The 20579-nt window shown below is 39.1% G+C and overlaps 1 protein-coding gene and 1 pseudogene across 1 annotated transcript in view; both read right to left on the bottom strand.

Moving 5' to 3' along the window:
- Nucleotides 1-20579, bottom strand: part of tenm3 (teneurin transmembrane protein 3) — a 366934-nt gene that overhangs the window by 332184 nt on the left and 14171 nt on the right. The gene's annotated exons all lie outside the window — the stretch shown is intronic.
- Nucleotides 15757-15871, bottom strand: LOC127644471 (uncharacterized; annotated as a pseudogene).

Below are 20579 nucleotides of genomic sequence, written 5' to 3' on the forward strand. Positions count from 1 at the left end.
AATACGCGTTTGACCGCTGAAAGTCTGATATAGAGAGGCAGCACAGAATAAAATTGATTAAAAAATATAAAATCTGTTGATTAACAGAGGTTGAATAAACATGAGCTTTTAATGTGGTCTTCTGTAACCCCTATAGTAATATATATATGGACAGTGTGATGCAACAGATGCTTTAATGAAATAAAGCCTAAAACTAATTAGTTACAAGGTGAGATATGCTTGTATGAGAGGCAGAAAAAAAGAAAATATAAAAAAAAAATGCAGAGTAGGGAGTGGGGAGGAGATTGCATAAACCAAGCCAAGAGGAAAATTTGACTAATGGTGTAAAAACACAGGGCCCTAAAAGTGCCAGCGTGCTTTTGGCAGGCCAGCGTCTCATATGCCATCAGGTCCTGAGCATCCATATGTTATGCTCCAAGTGACAACATGTGACAACTGGTACTGCAGTCTGTGCAGCATCGCTAACTTCTGGTTGGAGGAGAATAGAGAGTCACATGGTGCTCAGATCCACCCCTATATCACACCTAAAATATTATCCTCCACCTAAACATTCTGACAACCACTGCTAAGTTTCAGTGTAATGGACAGACAGTGGCTACGTTTACATGCACCCACAAAATGTGAATATAAAGTGATTAAGGCAATACTATTATTAAACTGTAGCTCATGCAAAGAGAATATTGCGATTATGATATTGTGATTATGCTTATAATCAGAGTAATGATAATCACAGTAAGACATGTGGAGAACTCCTATATTAATCGCTTTGATATGTTTCTTCTACTTTGACCAATGTACGCCTGCACCAGTGCTGTGGACCAATCACATTCCACTCAAGCACAGGTTCGAAAACATCGTGAATAAATAAGCTGCACTTACTTTTCGGCTTCATGTAAAACGGCAGTTCCATTCACCGTATTCCAGCAGTGGTGCTCCCCATCTACAGCCACGGCAAAATAAAACATATTTTTCTGAAATGTGAATGTCCATTTGCAGTCTGAATTTAATGTTGGGGAGATAAAAAGGCCATATGCCGCAAAATAATGGGAAGGAAACATGTCTTTGAAATGAGTTTGTGGGCGTGGGCGAAACACAACAACATCCATCACGTGTATTCCGCACACAAATGACTCTTATGAACCGATTCTTTTTCGTGAATCAATACAGGTAGAACAACCAGTTTAGTCCAACAAACAAATTAGTCTTATGAACTGATTTGTTTTAGTGAATCAAAACAGACATCCAGTGTAGTTGAAAATTGCTCTTATGAAGTGGTTCTTTTAATAAATCGTTCAAAAAGACTCACACACCGACTGCCTAATTTTCCTTATGCAAAGCTGTATTTAAAGAAACATATTTTCATCAAGTTGTAATTTGTAATAAATATTAATCTATAAAAAAGCATTAAAACACATTTCTCAGCAAATAATCAGAGTAATGGTAAATAGCATGTAAACGGGATTGAAGTGGTTGGCCCAAATTATATAAACATCTTAATCTAATTATTCCTTTGTGGCAGTGGAGGCGTGGTTGAGCGTCCCTCCGGAGAGAGAGAAAACGTTAAGGGTGCATACACCTGAGCCAGACTTTGATTAACACCAGTTTCTAATTACAGTGAGCTTGGGGAGAACATTATATAAGGGACCATGCCAGCGGCAAGAAGGAGAGAGTGTTTCAGATTTACAAAAAAAATTACAATTAAAGACTTACCTGTGAGTGAATAACCAAGTTCACCGTATCGTCCTTCCCCTCCTTTTGTGAAGTGCGTTACACTGGTTCCAAAACCCGGGAACTAGTTGGAGGAAGTACGCCCCAACAGTCCCTGCTTAAAATTAGGCAAGACCAAGATCACCGATTCTTCGAGAGTCTTTGAGCTCAAGCAGAGGATTGGCATTCGATCCGGAGCCTCCTCTGCCAGGAGAAAGACCTGGCTGCAACCCCAGATACCACAACCCCCATGTCCACGCCCATGCTCATGAAGATGACCCGGAAGCCTTCCTGGACCTCTTTGAGTGCACAGCACAGATCTGGGGTTCGCCGCAAGCCCAATGGGTGGCCAAGTTCATTTCCTTGCTGTCCGGGGAAGCCAAGCTTGCAGCTCAACAAGTGTTGGCTGCAAGCCTCCTGGCTTATCACAACCTGAAAAGAACCATCCTGCAGAGGTTTGGCCTCAGTCCAGAACAGTACTGCCAGCTCTTCCGTACCATGAAGTTGGAGAGGACCGGCTGGCCATTTGCCTTCACCCAATGGCTCCGACACGCCTGCAGTAAGTGGCTTCTGCTGGAGGACCGCAACATCGAGGGAGTGATCAAACAGGTGGTGCTGGAGCAGCGAATCCATCGGCTACCGAAAGGAACGGCGGAATGGGTACAGTGCCATCGCCCGCGTTGCTGGAGGAAGCTGTCCAATTAGCAGAGGAACATATGGCGGCGTACCTGAGGGCGAGAGACCCCTCCTACTCTCTCTCCCCTCCCCCCTCACTCTGCTCTCTCTCCACAGCCCATCCCAGCTCCACGTAGGTGTGGAATCCCGAAGCCGGCCCCGAGGGTTTGTCCCCCTCCCCAGCGACTTCACTGCCCCACCACTCTCCAGGTGGATGTCACCACCGACACAGGTGCGGGTACAGTGCCTGGGCTCTATAGATGCAGGGATCCGGGGCACTTACGGGATCAATGCCCTGTGATGGAGCTGGGAACTGTGGTCCGAATCCCTGACACTCTGGAGGCTGCCCCCGATCAGGCCAGAGCGTACAAGATAACGGTAAGTGTCAAGGGCACCAGGACCACATCGAGACCGAGCTCGGGGTAGTGGTATGTAGCCATCCCTACTGACTGCCGAACACAAAAAAAAATAGTTCGGGAATAATTAGATGCAATACTCGATATGGGGGTAATAGAGGAATCCCACAGTGATTGGTCCAGCACAGTTGTTCTGGTTCCTAAGAGCAAGGGGTCTGTATGGTTCTGTGTGGATTATAGAAAAGTCAACATGGTGTCTAAATGTGATGCCTACGCAATGCCTCTTGTTAATGAGTTGCTTGATCGGTTGGGCACTGCTTGATATTATTCGACACTGGATTTGACAGGGTTTTTGGCAGATCCCCTTAACACCAATATCCAGTGAGAAAACTGCCTTCTCCACACTCGACTTTAAGGGGGGGTCGCTTTTACATTCACCCGATTTCTCTCTCCATTTGTGTTCCAGACCGACGCTTCAAAAAGTGGGCTGGGGCGGTGCTCTCGCACGTGGTGAAGGGAAAGAAGCGCCCGGAGCTGTACATAAGCCACAAGTTCTCGCTGAGGGAGACTAAGTACAGCACCTTTGAAAAGGAGTGTCTCACCATCAAGTGGGCAGTCCTCACTCTCCGGTACTGCCTGTTGGGGCGGCCTTCACCCTCTGCTCAGATCACGCTCCATGCTCTTTAAAGGGTTAGTTCAGCCAAAACAAAATTATAATACAGTTGTCATCATTCACTAACCCATGTTATTAGCCTCAGCCACCATTTCATTTCTATGCTTTTTTTAGTTCGTTCTTTCAATGAAAGCAATGGTAACTACAGGCCCTTATAAACTTCTGGATAAGTTCTTCTTCGTTCATCATTCAGGGGTAAAATGAAGTTGGAAACCGCTGAGCAACGGTATACTCCGTAAAACCTTAACTAATGTGTCATTAGAATGTGTTATCAATGAATTTATGGCTCATTCTATGGGTAAAATTCACACTAGATCAGTAAAAGATGCTATTTTTAACCACTCGATGATTATTTAAAATAATATATATGCAGTAGTGCTGTCAGTCGATTACATTTTTTAATCAAGATTAATCACATCATTTTTTGTTGTGCTAAAAGTGCTAAAATTTGACAGTATTTACACTTTTCCAGTCAAAATACATTTTTTCCATCTTATGAAAGAAAACAAAACAATATGTAACAATATAATGCTTTATTAACATTTTCCAAACAAAACCTTCCAAAGTATAAAGATAGAAATGCACTTAAATAGCACCAATTTAAGCCACATTAAACATTTCCCATTGGGAGGTTGACTAATTAAAAGAACTAGTCTCCACATAGGTTACATATTCATTGCAATGGGCATTAAATCTCTTAAACCTCTGCAATAATAATCTACCAGTAGACTGTGGCTATTCGCTTTCTTACAGTAATTGTGAAGCTGTGTTCATGACACATGCATCAGGGCGTCAACGCCAGCATCAAGTGTTGCTTTAAAATCCACATGAAAAGCGATCGCAGACAAAAATGTCTCATTCTGTACTTTGGTGATAGTTAAGACGATGTACTTCTGGGGTAATTAAAATGCTAAAAAAAACAAAAACTTGATTTTCCCAAATGAACATGTTTTGTACATCAAATAGCAATAAGAGGTCCTTTCTCCATCATATTATCACTGACACGGAAGTGCTGTTGTGTGTGTGTGTCTGTGTGTTGTGAAGTATCTGTCAGTATAATGACTCTGGTCAAACACATTACAAAGGTTCCACTCTTCCAACAAGTATTTGTGCTGGTTTATGCTGTATTAATGATAAATATCACGATTAACAAAAATCAACGTGTTCTTGGAAAATAACGATCGTACAGATGTAGGTAAATTGGTTTAAAAGGCTGTGAACCGTAATTAGCTGCCGGCCTCAAATAGGGGGAGCTCCAGGTCTCAATTAAAGATAACGTGGTTTAATAGCAGTAACACAGTGTTTAGCAGCCGGTAAGAAGTTTTCCTAAAAGTTTGCCCAGACAAGCTGTTAGGAACCACAGAAACGAACACAAAAACACCTTATTTTTGGCAAGATTTTGTTCTAAATTATGTCACACCCGTTCTTTCTTTGATTTTGTAGTAATTATACCTGGGCTTTAATTAGACTTAACATATCCTTTTGTGTTCTACAGAAGAAAGTATTTCTAGTTTGGTTTCTGGGTAAGAAAATGATGACAAAATTTTAATTTGTGGGTGAACTATCCCTTTAAAGTTAAAACTGCGTTTTCTTTATTATTTATTTACTAAAGCTTGGTGGAGGTGGATGTGTTGAAGGTATAACAGAAAGGAGGGGTGTGGGGCAGAGAACAGCATGAGACAGGAATCATTTGCCTCCATATTGAGTCATCAGCAGTGTAGAGAGTGAGACCAATGGCAGAGGTTAGTACATTGCGAGCTTGACCTCGCACGGATCTGATAGTTTACTGCAGGGGTGCTGCCATCGAGCAGCTGGGATCCCTCCTCCAAACCTTCTGTTGAAGATTGAATAACAGACACTGAATGGTCAACAGACAGGGTGCAAACGCATTTTCGGGATACAGCAGATACATTCTATGATAGCAACATCAGGGGAAAGCGAGAAAAACAACAAAAAGTCAATTTCCCATTAATGGAGCTGATACATGGGGGTACGAATAAAAAACAGATCAGCATCAAGATGGACGGGGCAGATAAAAGGGGACCGGCTCGCTCTGCTTGATGCAGGGAACGATGCACGACTGTAGTCACGTAGCGGTGCAGCCCAGAGGAACGAGTGTCAAATGTGGAAATGGAGTAACGGTGTCATTCAGAGGGCAAAGGCAAACAGCAGCACACTCCATGAGTGATAACAAAAAGATAATTGTAAAACTAATTTGCATTAAATGACAGAAACCATTAGGGGCTAATTAATTCTAGTGGATGCATGTTCCAAAATGGGAGTGTCCTGCTGGCTGAGGAAGAGGGGTTCTTGAGGAAGAAATCACAAATGGGAAAAGTGTCTACTGGCAGCTGCTCATTAAGGATAATGGTGCAATGGATAGTCACTTGCACTAAGAGAATCATCCATTTCAGTAAACAGAAACTGATTGATATTTGAGCTATAACTGCCACCATTAGGGCCCTCGAATCGTGCAATGTGCACAATGTCCCTGCTGCATGGCTTTTAATGGATCTCAGCATTGTCAGACTTCAATGTTTGTTGCGAAAAATAGCAAACAGCATGAACCACAATAACAAAGAAAAATCTCTCTTGATAAGTTATAATTGCTTAAAGTGCTGGTCTCGTACACTCACACACACTACAGGCAGAAATTTTCCACAGGACCTTTGGCAAGTTTCCTGAAGGGAACAGCTTTGAATGTTAAGTAAACTCAAACTAAGGGACTTGAAAAAGTCTCTTTCGGAGAAAACATTTCCACACCGGTCGTTAAGCTATCAGAAGTTTGCTCTGTATATGGCTGTGTATGCTCCAGCGGGGACCATAATGAAACAGCATTAAGGGAATGGACAGCAGGGAAAGAAGGCCTTCTTCCAGGGCCAGGGGGAGCTTGTTAGCTAGCTGAGGTAAAGCACTGGAGACAATCCCAGACACCTGGCTTTCCAAGGACCACCAAGGGAGGGGGGTGCAGGGTAGCCCACTTTAAACAAAAACTTTCAGAAGGCTCGGGAGCTTCTAAACAATGGGAGCTCTAAAACTTTGGTGGGAGAAAATAAGAAGCCCTTATTCCGTATCAGTTCATGGGGGGGCTCGGTATAATGCTGAGAGGGCAGGGAAAGTCCGTTGCAAGATGCCAAACTCCTCGCTCCAGACTCTTGAGAAGGCAGGGACAAAGTGAGAGAAGAAGAAAGGTCTCTGAAGGACAACACAGCGTGTTCCAGCAAAGCAGGCAGCAGACTAACCACTCCAAGTGCCTCTCCCCTTTCCCTCTCCGTGCTGAAAGGTTCTCACTGTGGCTGCTGCTGCAGCCACTAAATGGAGTCTTCCTCCTCTATAGAAAATTCCAGAGGGCTGAAACAATGCTGAAGTGGAGGCCTTTCAATGTCGCTCTTTAGCGCAAAGGAAAGCATTATCAGAGAGGAAAATAAGGGAAGAGAGGCCAACATTAAACATGTATACGCTCTCCGGCTCTCATTATAAAACACCCTCTTGAAAACTTTCACCCACTACAGAGCTGAGAACAACACTCCCAGTTCACAATAAGCTTACTTTCCCACTGCATGTGTCCCATAGGAACCACTACACCTAACATGGCTAAAAGAAAATGCAGAAAGTCCTATGGGTTTAGAACAACATAAGGGTGAGTACGTAATTGATGACAGAATTGTCATTTTTTAGTAACTATCTCTTTAAGAGTGAGCTACCAGGCACAGCTCAATCAACATAGAAGAGTCTGATTGCCCATTCCATCAGAGCTCAAAACTATAAAAAGAAACATTTTGTGATCTAATAGAAGGACTATTAAAATTCAGCGTGTTGCAAACACAGGTCAGAAACTTCAAAGATGAGCCATATCATTGACCTCTGATATAACTGAAGCTCCTCACCACCGATGATATGAACCCATCCATATGATATGAAAATCAATAGGCCTGCAAAGGCACAAAGCACTTGAGAAGAGCAGCTCCACTACATGCTGCTAGCTCAAATTGCTGTGTCTGTGATCGTATGATTGTGCTGTAATGGGTTGTGGTGGGGAAGGGCTGCATGGGCGTTTGACTTGCTTGTAGGGGGTATTTGTGTATGGATAGAGTATACTGTAAGGTGCATAGGAGGGAGTGAAGCTAGACAAGTAATAGACTTCACTCAACCCTCTGCATAAAGTCAGCTGTGCATGACTTAATATTATTACAATATAACCTCAATGTGAAGAGGCTATTTAAAATAATATCAGATCTACAGATGGATGGATGGACAGAGAGACAGACAGAGAGGAAATGAGAGATAGTTTAAACACTTATTTCAAAACCGCCCACAGACAGGAGGATGGCAAAGAAAATGTCATCACTCATTTTGGATTTTACAATTATCATGATAAATTTGGCAATAAAATATTGGCACTATCATTCACTTTTATTCATTCATATTTGTATCATGCAGCACCGTACTCGCATTGCCCCAAGCAAAACCATTTCCCCCTCATAAGTCATAAGTGCATGGCAAGCATCCACTCCTTAATTTTTGTGGCTTTCCTTTTTTTAATAATATTGCATTTAGTGTCTCTATTTTTGGTGCGGGTAATTAATCCTCAGCATTTAGACAGAAAGCCACAGGAGTAAAAAGGCATTTAGGGGCCAGGGGGGGCCCTAACCGAGAGTCAGAGACCAACTCATCACTGCTGCAAGGAACATGGAAGTAAAACAACTAAAATATGCCACTGGCATATGGATAAAACTATGTTATTTTAATATATATATATATATATATATATATATATATATATATATATATATATATATATATATATATATATATATATATATAAAAACAGTCTCATATCTGGTTAAAAACATTTATGGGCAGTGGATATTTTCATTTGTAATACATCCTTTTGATAAAGAAACAAACAAATAAACAAGGAAAGAGAGGAAGGTTAAGAGTTGGAGAGGAGGCAAGATGGGTGAGAAAAACCTCACTCCTGAGGTTATGAAAGAGAGAGGTATGACTAAATGCTAAAACCATTCTCACCTCAGAGCTGCAAATTTGGGGCACATAGAACTTGCAACTCCGGTCTGAGGAATCACTGGGTAATATTGTGTATCTGGTGCAGAGTATGTGAGCAGAACGGCATGATTTTGCCTGGAGCGAGGAGCGTTTTTTTTTTTAAATCGGAGCGTCATAGTTTTCTCTCGCTTCAAGTGCACTCCACGAATGCTCCATCATAAGGCCCGTTAACAACACCTGTTAATGGGCCTTAATGTAATAATTCACCACATGTTAAAAAGCAGTGTTAAGCACTGTTGGCATGAAGGAATTTCTGATATAACCGTAAAGCACTTGGTAATACTCAATCTCCTGTGTGAAGGTTACTTTCGCTTTCACTCTCTGTATTCTGTTCATGCTCCCTATTATTGAGGTAAGCTTGGGGTAAAGCTTGAGTTAACTACATGCTCGTGTCTCGCCTCTTCATTCCTACATCAGCTGGCGGATATTGAACATTAATGATGGAATGGCGAAGGAGAACACGAGTGGGGAGGTGATTGCCAAGATCAAAGGTTTGTTGTGAAATCCTAAAAGAGGTGTCCAGAAAACACAATGATAATCTGTTCACATGTGGAGAGAAAATCTAAAGGTCAGTATTACATATAGAGACCTATATCTCTCACCCCAATTAAATATTTTGAATAATCATACAGTCATTCTAATCTAATGCATCACAATCTTAACTGTAGGCTATAATCTCCCGCATTAAATAGAACTGAAGTTTTAACGACCTAAAACACCAACTGAACTAATCAACATGTTAATATTGTGTAGTTTGACTTTGATCAATTGCCATCTAAATTTGAGTGCCGTAGGCTAATTTATGCGTTATACATTTTCAGAATGCGAACAGCAAGAGGTCAAAATCTAGTCTGCATTAGACATATAGTGTTGATAGTCTTATCTAGTTTTGATAAAAAAAAAAAATTATAATTTAAATAAATAATAATAAAAAAAAAAGAGTAGAAAATTTTGAGAATATAATTTTTTGGTTCACACAATTATAGGGCAAGGTTAAATAAAAGAAGTGGAATAGAAAATAATACGCAATAATTAAGGAAAAATACATTGGCCTAATAATTTTTATAATGATATATATTTTCTTCCCTCCCGTTTGGTAATATATTAATTTTATTTATTTATTTTTTCTTTTTCTAAATAATATTTTTTCATTTAATGCTTTTTGTATTATTATTTATTTATTAAATCCAGAGAATGTTGCAGACATGTTTCAAAAGTAATCTATAAAAATTATTTAATTACATTTTTGGGCTAATGTAAGTGTTCCAATGAAGCACACTGTAGCTTTTTCCTAATATTGTGTATTTAATTTCATTTATTACATCTTCTGCATGGAGGGTTGTGATATATAAAAGCATACTGAAATAACTTTACAGTGGAGAGGTAGTTGGGCACTAATTTAGCCATGGAGTGAACACCAAGCGGGGTGTCTCTAATCCAGGAGCGTGGAGCGGGAACAACACGGAGTGGAGCTGGAGCACAGTGATTAAAGAATGCTTTGAGCGTGGAAGGGAAATTGGTGCCACTCCGCTCACATACTCTGATCTGGTGAGGTGTAAGAGACTACACTCAGGTGTGAGAAACAGCAAGACAGGTGCTAGGACAATTAACCCTGTGTTTCGTAAAATGTCATGCTTTTTTTTATGCTTATCAATAAAAATAAATACATTTTTGCTCGATGCAAAAAAAAAAAAAAAAAAAAAAAAGAAAAAAGACAATGAATACAAAAAATACCAACAAAGACCTACAATTAAATGTTTGATAACTCTTTTTGTTTCATTAAATAGCACTTAGCATTTTGTTTATTAAATTATGAGAGCAAACTTCACTTGGAGTTTTCAACTGAAAGAATGAATACTATGAAACGCTAATGTAAGATCTAGACATTGCTGCACTTGTATTTGTAATAGATTTTAATTTCCTTACATATTTGACATTCAGGATACCATTCTGATTCTATTAGATATTTCTTCACTGACAAAACGCAACTGCTCACATTAAGTTTAAAACTTAAAAACATCAGAGCAGAAGAAAAATGGGTGGTAGGCCGTGGAAATTAAATTTAAGTATTTGATACCTCACATTTAAGTCACTTGCCAGCTCTATAAAAAAAAAGAAAAGAAACAAAAAAAGAAACAAAACAAAACAAATATTTTTTTTTTTTTTTGGTTATGTTGTTGTAACAGCTTGTATCTTTTGAGTTTTCCCAACTGGGCATTTAGCATTGAGAAAGTCTAGCTGTTATAGGCTCAGTTATGTGTTTCAGTGGCACTTGTGCATTCCTGAATATCAATGTGACTGTGAGAGCAGATTAGAGGCTGCCTCCCTCTCCCTCTCAAGCTCTTTAAATTAGTTAGATTTTCCCCCAGATGGTCAGATTAAATTACATAAATGCTGTCAGCAAAGTCCTATTCTCCACTCTATTCATGCCACCTTTACTCAGGATCCCTCAGGTCTCTTCTTTTATAATCTTTCTTTGCCCTCTCCTCTCCTTCACAGATTTAGCCTATACCTTAAATCTTTAATATTGCTGTCATTTACTTCACTTGGTCCTTTTACTCTTGTCATGTTTAAATTGAAAGCTCAGCCAAATTCTGTAATTATTTACTCACCTTTATCCTGTTTCACTACATAGACATTTACAAAAATATATTTGTTTTAAAGTCTCATTAATTCTATTACAATGAATTTTATTCACATGCGCTATCCACAATGAGAGACACAGAGACAGAAATAACGGACATCCAGCAGGATCAACAGAAATGTTTTATTTGGACACAGCATTTAAGGTAAGATATATTTATTATTATTTGTGTGTGTGTGTGTATTTTTATATTACTCTCAGCCAATTTTAAAGGAAGATTACATTTTATGCAAGTTTTATATCGGTTTTATCCGAGTTCCCAGCTTATCATTTTACAAAGGGCTGAATGAAATCCTTTATCATGGGTTCAAATAATGTGATAAAGCAACATACATTGTGTTGTTTTGCAATTCAAATCTGACCAAGCTTTACATTATCGTGTGGTGCACAATCAGAGTATTTCTGACGCTGCACGTTTTGCTGCCTTTTTGGAATTCAAATCATGTGAGGTCAGAAATATTGACAGGCGAGATGCTTTTCACTGTCGCAGGTAGGTAGAAAAGACCATTTCTGTTTAGATACTAAAAGACAAGACTATTTGAATGAATTTATTTTACCATGTTATGAATTTCTGAATCAGAAAATATTTTTCCAATCTACTCATGTTGGTCCTGCTGTTAAAAAAAATCCCTGAAAGCTGCCAGCTCTCACTGAGGCTCAGGTATGTGTTTAATACAGTATCATCAATGAAGGAATTGTTCTGCCACTGTTGGACTGAGATACAAGGATAGACTCGCCACAGGTATCCTACCTGAGCAGTGCTGCACTGACAAACCTGCATTGCGCTTGCGCCCTGATGTATAGTGGTAAACAAAGCGTAAGGTGCACAGCCCATTTGAACTAAAATAGGTTGGGGTTTTGTCAGTGTATATGACTTTCTTTATTCCGTGGAACACAAAAGATGTAGGCAAAATAACGGTCTTAGTCGCCATTCACTTTCATTGCATATATATGTATATATATGTATATGGGTCATTGTCCTGCTGCATCACCTAAGTTCTACTGAGTGCACAGACACCCTGACATTATCCTGTAGGTCCACGCCCGAAAGCAGCCCCAAATCATGATGCTCCCTCCACCGTAGGTCAGGATGATGTTTTCATGTTGGTATGCAGTGCCCTTTTTACGCCATACGTAGTGCTACATGTTCTTCCAAATCAATTCAACTTAGTTTCATCAGTCCACAAAAAATGTTACCAGTAGCATTGTGGAGTGTCAAGGTGGTCTTCAGCAAACTTCAGGCATGCAGCAATGCATTTTGTTGGAAAGCAGCGACTTCCTTCGGGATGTCCTGCCATGGACACTATGCCTGTTTAATGTTCACGAACTCATGAACAGAGATGTTAACCACCTCCAATGACTCCTTCAAGTCTTTAGTTGTTGCTCTAGGGTTCTTTTTAACCTCACTGAGCATTTGCTGGTGTGCCCTTTAAGTCATCTTGGCTGGACGGCCACTTCTAGGAAGAGTAGCCAAAGTAGGGTTGTGCCGATGGACGATATCATCGTCCATCGTCATGGCTGACCAACATCACGATGTAGAGCCACCATCGTGATGCCACGCCCCCTTTTGCAAGTCTTGCTAGTGTGACTCACTAATCCTAGTCTCTTCTATAGTTAACCTAAAAACTTTGCAGGGATTGCTCTGTAAATTAAATTGAGAATATAACTAATGCATATATGCTATTTTAAATACTGTAGTATATGCCAGAGACGTGACGTGTTAGTCTGTGAAAATACCGTGTCAGGCAGGCTACACAAATATTGATCTTGACATTGTTAGCTTCTTGTCTTTTTTTTACATGTCTTACACTGTACATTTAGATTAAAATATTTTATGTTGTAGGCTACAAGAAAATAGCCTTTATTAATTAATTATTAGTAGTTGTAGTGTCTCAGAAAATCTTGCTCATTGTCACATAGCTCTTGTATACACTGAAGCGGCAGTTTAAGATAAACCCAGACCAGCGAACGTCAAATAACTTTTGTCTGGTTAATATTTTTAACGAAAAATTTCCTTGGCCATGAATCCATAATGTCAAATCAAATGAAAGAAACAAGGTGAATATGAATAACACACATTTATTAAAACACAGAAGAAAAACAAATAAAGAACTAGAAAACGGGAACAACACTCAGACCGAAACTCGGCATTAACATTTCACTTATAATTAGCAGCACAATTAACTTCAGCACAGGCTACAAAATAAATTATGTTATTGAAATATTGTAAAGTGGTCATATGAACTACACAAATGAACGTTTAAAAAATAATATGCAAAATCGAATAGCTCCGCAACGGATGGCGAAAAATGCGTAAAGAAGTCTAATATCTTTCACCATAGTTTAAATTTTGATGTTTCTGGCCAGAAATACCAACATATTCACTTTATCTGGTTTTAATAAGCTGCGGATTGGAGTAACTACACTACCCGCTCTGCTGAAGACCCGCTCTGATGGAGTACTGGTAGGACATATGCACAGATATTTCCGTGCTAATCTTGCCATGAATGGAAACCTTTTGTCGTTCGTTTTCCACCAAGTCAGCGTGTCCTCTTCCCCATCAATGGCCATTTCCTGCAGGTACATGGTCATTTCTGCCTCGACCTTTTGCTCATCAATGAGTAAAATAACGAAATTATAGTTTTTAAGTGGAAAATAGTATTTATGTAAAGAGATATTTTAAAATAAAAAGTGCACAACACTTCTTAAGTGAAAGCTAAAAAAAAAAATGCTTGACGTGTCGTGCAACCTACTGATAAAGCGCCGACGAGTCATTAGTTGGGTTAGTAAAATAACGAAATAATAATTTTTCATATCATTTTTGAAAATTATATGAAATTATATTAACCCCCGACGATATCATCGTCCATCGCGATGTTTTACTGTCAACATCGTCAACTGCCAATTTAGGGGACATCGCCCAACCCTAAGCCAAAATACCAAATAGTCTCCATTGAAAGACATGTTTCTAACTGTGGACAGATACATATTTAAGCTCTTTGAGATACATTAGTTAACAATTTCCAGCTTTATGCAAAGCAACCATGCTTGATTGTAGGTCTTCTAAGATCTCTTTTTGTGAGGCATGGTCCACACCAGCGGGTGCTTCTTGTGAATAGCAAACTCAAAATGTTTGAGTGCTTTTTATTAGTAGCTCTAACCCACACCTCCAATATAGTTTCATTATTTGGATGTCAGGTTTGCCAACTCCTAACTCTAACTAGCTTTTGTTGATGTTATTAGCCTAGGGATTCACATTCTTTTTCCAAACTACACTGTGATTTATTTATTTTTTCCTCCATACAAGGAAAGTGAATGGTGACTGAGACTGAAGGTTTTGTGTTCCACAAAATAAATAAATAAATAAATAGTAATAATAATAAAAATTGTCATGGGTTTGGAACAACCTGAGTGTGATTAAATGCTGACATATTTTTTTTACTTTTTTGGGTAAATATCAGTTTATATGTACTGTACATTACACAACAATGTCTCTGAAGGTGAATCACTATATATATCCTTGTGCTCCACGTTGTGTGTCACTCTAAAATAAATCCTGGGCTTTGGAGGAACACCAGTGCCAATTATTACAATAACAATTGTTTAAACGAACAAGAGTGTGCAATTAAATCACTTATTTACCTGCCTTAATCCGCATAAATTGGAGATTGCAGATGTACCGCCAGTATTTTCTTCTGCATATCTGGATAAATGGCACATAACTAATGTGGGAAGGCTTTGTGCCTGTTAAAATGCGTGCTCCAAAAATAAGAATTGGCAGAATAATGAGGGAATTTGTCAAAAGTAAAAAGTAAACAGGTCTGGTTGTTTGTGAAATAGGATAATGGAATTAGTGGCTAGGCATAAGGGGAAACAGAGATACGTTTTGGACACGAGATTTTTCAGGGGCCTGCTGCGAGATTTTGATCTCTCCCTCCCACAAACACAAGCGCATTCACTTTCTGGCTTCTATCAACACAAAATGTCCATTCCTGAAAAGCTAAAGAGGCACAAGGAGTTTGCGTTCACAACTTGGTAGCTGTTCAGATCGTCGGAGTAAACTCCTTCAGACAGACTAAACAGAAGTGGAAGTGCTGGGTGGCCTGCTCAATTAAAACCCCAAAATGCCTTGGTGCGAATGTTTTTCAAGCTAACACAACATTTTTTTGCGGTATTTCTCAAGCTGAAATAAACAAAATGTTGCAAAACTAGTGGGAGAGAAAATTACACAATTTCCGCTCTTCATCAGGCAATATTTAAAAGACTGTCTGGCCACCTTCTGAGGAGTATGTGTATTTCAGGACACCTTAATTTCCACAGATATTAGAGAGGATGGCATGAAGTTTGATATCTCTTCCTCCTAGGTCAGCCTACTTTGAAAAAAAAAAAAAAAAGCCTTTATTTCTGTCACACATTATTCATTTGCATATACAGTGAAATTTGTTGTTTTGTTTTCTCACATATCCCAGCTAAGCAGGGGTCAGAGCGCAGGGCCAGCCATTTTATGGCACCCCTTGAGCAGATAGGGTCAAGGGCCTTTCACAAGGGCCCAAAAGTGGCATCTTGGCGGTGTTGGGGCCCCCTGACCTTCTGTTCAGTAACCCAGAGCCTTAAACAATAAGCCACCACTGCTCAAAAGCTTACAGCACCTGGTATTCACAGGAGGTCTCCCAAGTACTAACCAGGCCCAACCCTGATTAGCTTCCGATATCGGACGAGCTCGGGCTTGCTCAGGGTGGTATGGCCGAATGAAGATGGACATACTCTTATACTGATGGAGCAAAACTTTCTCATTTCTGACAGGACTGCAGGGCTAAAACAAGTGATCAAAAAGTTCCCCCAAAACGATCACGATTTTTCACCTAATAAATAAAGAGAATGGAAGTCATCCCTTTTGTTTTTCCATTGAATCACATAACTTCTATCCCTCCTGTCCAAACAGATGGAGAACACTGTCTATAAGCTGTGAGCTCATATGGGTGGACTCTCCCTGGAGTTTCCAGGCAGACCAGAGGTAAATAATATACTCTGCGCAATATAAACACTACACAGTTGAGAACTGGTACGCAGGTGCTTGTCGGCTTTTATATCCAGAAGTAAAAGCTCCGGCAACAGAGAGCTGAAACTTTGTGAAATGTGCAGTGAGTTCAGATTGTAAACATGTTTGTTCTGCTATTGGGCTAACATAAGTGAATGAGAAAAGAAGGCAATTAATGGACCTTCAGTAGAGGGAGGGTTTAAGGAGACTGTGAAAGACGAGGGCAGCGCTCAGCTAATTACCCTGCTTTGCCTGTTTTAAAATAAAGTGTAGGGCTAGAGGTCAAATCCTGTTCAGAAAAAAAAGAGGTATTTATGTTGGACAGCTTGAGAGGAGAGAAAAAAAGTGTTTAAATAAGAATATTTCATTTTGTCATTTACTGTAGCCTCTCATTTTAAATTATAGCAAGTGGACCATTATTATTCAGCAGGATTGGATAAATACCCTTCATAGAATGATCCTGGAGAGCACTGAGTTGTACTGAATCAACTTGACTAACTATTTACTGTGACATTTCGCAAAATGAATAAAATCTAAATGCAGCTGCATTCAAATTTTTCGCAAATATTTAGCAAAATTATAAAAAACAATAAAGAAAATAGGGTATATTGTCTAAGACACATCACTTGTCCTCCTAAACAATGGAAGGACTGTTTATGCACACAGATATTGGTTCCAGATGAGGAACTAGGATACAAACAAACATAATGAAATAAGTTTGCATGAGTGTCTGTCATGTTTCTCAAAGTTTGGATTTATGTTCAGCATAAATCCAAAAAGCAAAAAACATTTGACCTACAATAAACGAATCAGATATATCACATTTGAATATATCACATTTTAAAAATACAATGCATTTACATTCATGTATTTATTTTTTTAATGCTTGGCATATTTGTATTTCACTTGTTATACCCCAAATGAAGGAACTGTAAAAACTCAATGTAGTCATTTGTGCAATAATCATTTTATTTAGTCTTTAGCTGTATTTGCTATTTTTTTCTAACTCACATTTGACACTGTCAATTAGTTGAGAGAATGAAAACAACTTTTTTAATTTCTATTGCTTTTTTGTACTTTTTTTTTTTTCTAAGCCTTTAAGCCTGTTGACAGCTGGCTAAATTCATTTGTATTTATGCGTTTAATTTAGTACCCCGCTAAATACAAGATAGGAAGACATATGTCAAAAGTCCACTTACTAACCAGATGTGACTTTTCAAACTTAGCATCAGTCATGCATATATTTTTCTTTTCTTTTGATATTCACTTAATGAGACAGGCCACTGCAAAAACCACTGCTTTAAAAACAACATTCTTTTGGCCAGTATGGTATACTGTACACAGCTATTGTTTTCAGCTTAACAGTTTTCATTAAAAAAGGTCTGAAGTCTAACATTTAAATAAACAAAAAGAGCATATTTAAGTAATTGTAATTTAATTTAGCTGTAATCTTTAAGCATGATCATAAACACTTTACTTATTTATCTAATTTGATTTATTTCTGTGCATAAAACTGACAGAGTATTTTTCGAATTTTGAAAACATTGGACAGTGTTACTAATTTTAATTTTGATGTTTTATTTGATGGACACTTTAATTTTCTCTTTTAAATTGTTTGATTGTCATCTCTAGTCAAAACTGCCGTATTCAATTTGCCTTGGTGTGCCTTGATCACTCTTTTAATTTCAGTTTTGGAATCACAATGACTATAGTTAAAAACAAGTTCCAACTCCGTAGTGTGTAAAGATTTTGGGTGCAGTGAATATTTCAGAGAGCGCATGTGTGGTAAAAGGGATTAAACGGATAGCCATGACACTAACAAACACCTTATCCCATCTTATCTTAAAATAATTTAGTAAATGAGGTCAATTTTGCCTCCATACGGTAATCTCTAACATCTTTAGACCCTAAGAACAGGTATAGAGCAATCCATGAAAAGAGCGCCTGACCCATCTGTACGACCCAGACCCTGCAGTGCCCACGGTGAATAGTCAACAGAGGGTTTCGGATGCCTGGGTGCACGCTGCAATGCTGCCTCTCAGTGGGGTTGTAGAGCTTATTATTCATGCGGTGGCCACTTCTCACCAAACACAATTAAGACTTTTTGCTCTTCTGCAGCAGATGCTGATGAGACAGGCAGAGAGGAGGATTGTTTGAACGCCCTACGCTGCTCCGAGAGGACCACTGCGATAGAGGGAAAAATTGAATTTTGATAATGGAGTAAATCCATTTGAGGGGCTTGGCAGGGACGGTGAACGAGCAGGAAGTGAAAGAAAGAGACTGGGGTGAGGGGGGATAATGACCTTCCCTGAGTGAAAACCAAAGGGTCCTGTTCAATCCGATCTGTTATGCACATCTCAAGCAAGCAGAATTTGTTGCACTTGCTACAGTACAGTGCATGTCATTCACCTCTGGAAAAGTCAAATGAGATTAGCAAAAACAAGTGGAAGTCTGAGCTGTGTTATCATTGGTCTTTTTTCAACAGGTGACAATGTTTTTTACAACACTAAAAGTGTTAAGCCAAGATACACATTGCACTATATACATATTGCTATCTGCAGTATGGCTTGGGTGTAGTTGTCTTAAATTTGCCTTATTCCAGAAAGGGAAGGCATAGTTCACATAAAAAAAAAAAAAAAAGAAATTATGACATTATTTACTCACCCTCATGACATTCCAAACATATATGGAATGCCATTTTTTCCCTGTGGAACAAACTAAGTGATATTTAAATCAACTTTACGCAGCTCTAGCCATATACGCAACAACAGTTCAGGATGACCTTGGCAGTCAAGCTTCAAAAAGGACACCAAATCACAAAACAAGTATCATAAAGGTAGTCTATATGACTATGCCCATATGAGTCTATTTCTAAGCACTGTTTCCCAAGTCTTCTAGATGTGAGCTTTGTTAGGAAGTGATTACAATTTCTATTTAAATTTGAGTCTGTTACACAAAGCTATTGTATAGCTTCAGGAGACTTAGAATATATGTAGTATGCAATGGGAATTGAATACTTTTATAGTGCTTCAATAGTGTTTTTTTTTGGTATTTTTAGAGCCTAAAAGACTTGGACACTATGAGCTTTCATTGTATGAAGAGAGCAATGTGAATATTTCTGTGAATATAAAGGGATGAAATCAATATAAAGCTTTTGCTCAATGGCTGCAGGAAACACTTAAAAGGAAGGTTCAACCAAATATAAACATTTTGCCATCATTTACTCACCCTCATGTTGTTCTAAACCTGGATGACTTTCTTTTTTTCTCTCTTTTTTTCTCTCTTTTTTCATGCAACACAAAAGGAAATGCTGGGCAATATGCTTGCCTCAGACACCACTAATTTTGAATATACATATTGTGAAAGTGAATGGTGACAGGCTAACATTCTGCGTAACGTCTCCTTTTGTGTTCCATGAAAGAAAGAGACTCTCTGTAGGCTTGGACATTTAGGGTGAATAAATGGTGACAGAATATTATATTCCTTTGAGTAAAGCTAAGCAGTCAACTACATAGAGTATATATAGCATATTTAGCAAGTCTTGCTTCCAGAAATTAGGATAAGTGGTGGCTCTTTTAGGACTGAATCAGCACGCTGATATGACAGACCTTCCCTTTAATTACTACTGTAGGAGCACGAGTGGCAGGCCTGATTTTGTTCAAAATGTCAATGTGCCCACTTGGGAGAACAAAAGGGGGAAGGGAGGAAAAAAGCTAAATTGAGAACAAATGCAGAAATGTTGATGTCAACACTATTTTAAAGCGCCGTGGGACTCTGCCGCTGCACAACAGACAACAACATATATCATAGCATGCTGCTTTTGGTTTTCAACCAAAGGAGCTTCTTAATTCATTGTGAAAGAGCTACAGAGAGAGTGTGCAAGTGTGTAAGAGAGAGAGAGACAGAATAAAAAAGAAAGAAGAATTGTTTGTGTTTCAAATTAAGCAATAAGATGTTTGCTAATACTTTAAAGATGCGGATATAACTATGCTATAGGGCAGCGGTTTCTTAGCCTGACACAGAACAGAGAAACACTGTCTGTCTCTATTTTACTCTCTTTGACACAATTACAATGCTACCACTAAAATAAAACAGACAGAGGAGGCAAACATTACTCCAAAGCCTACAGCCAGGCTTTATGAGATGCATTTTTTTCTTTCTTTCCGGAATCAGCATTGTTTAGTGAAGTGGTTATTTTCTCTTGTTCAGTACAAGAGCCCATTTCCACCATTACTCTGGCAAGCACGGACACCTGTAGCTTACAAGCCGTCGCCATGTCAACAGCGAGAGAGAAAGAGGGAAATAGAGATGCAGAAAATAAGCAGGGGGAGCAGAAGACTCCATTTCGTGGGTGAAGACCAGTCAAGCTCATGGGAGGGGCAGAAATGATGAAAGGCTGTTGAAAGCTCTTCAGGCTCTGTG

Source organism: Xyrauchen texanus, chromosome 5 (genome assembly GCF_025860055.1).
Source record: "Xyrauchen texanus isolate HMW12.3.18 chromosome 5, RBS_HiC_50CHRs, whole genome shotgun sequence".
Lineage (NCBI taxonomy): Eukaryota > Metazoa > Chordata > Actinopteri > Cypriniformes > Catostomidae > Xyrauchen > Xyrauchen texanus.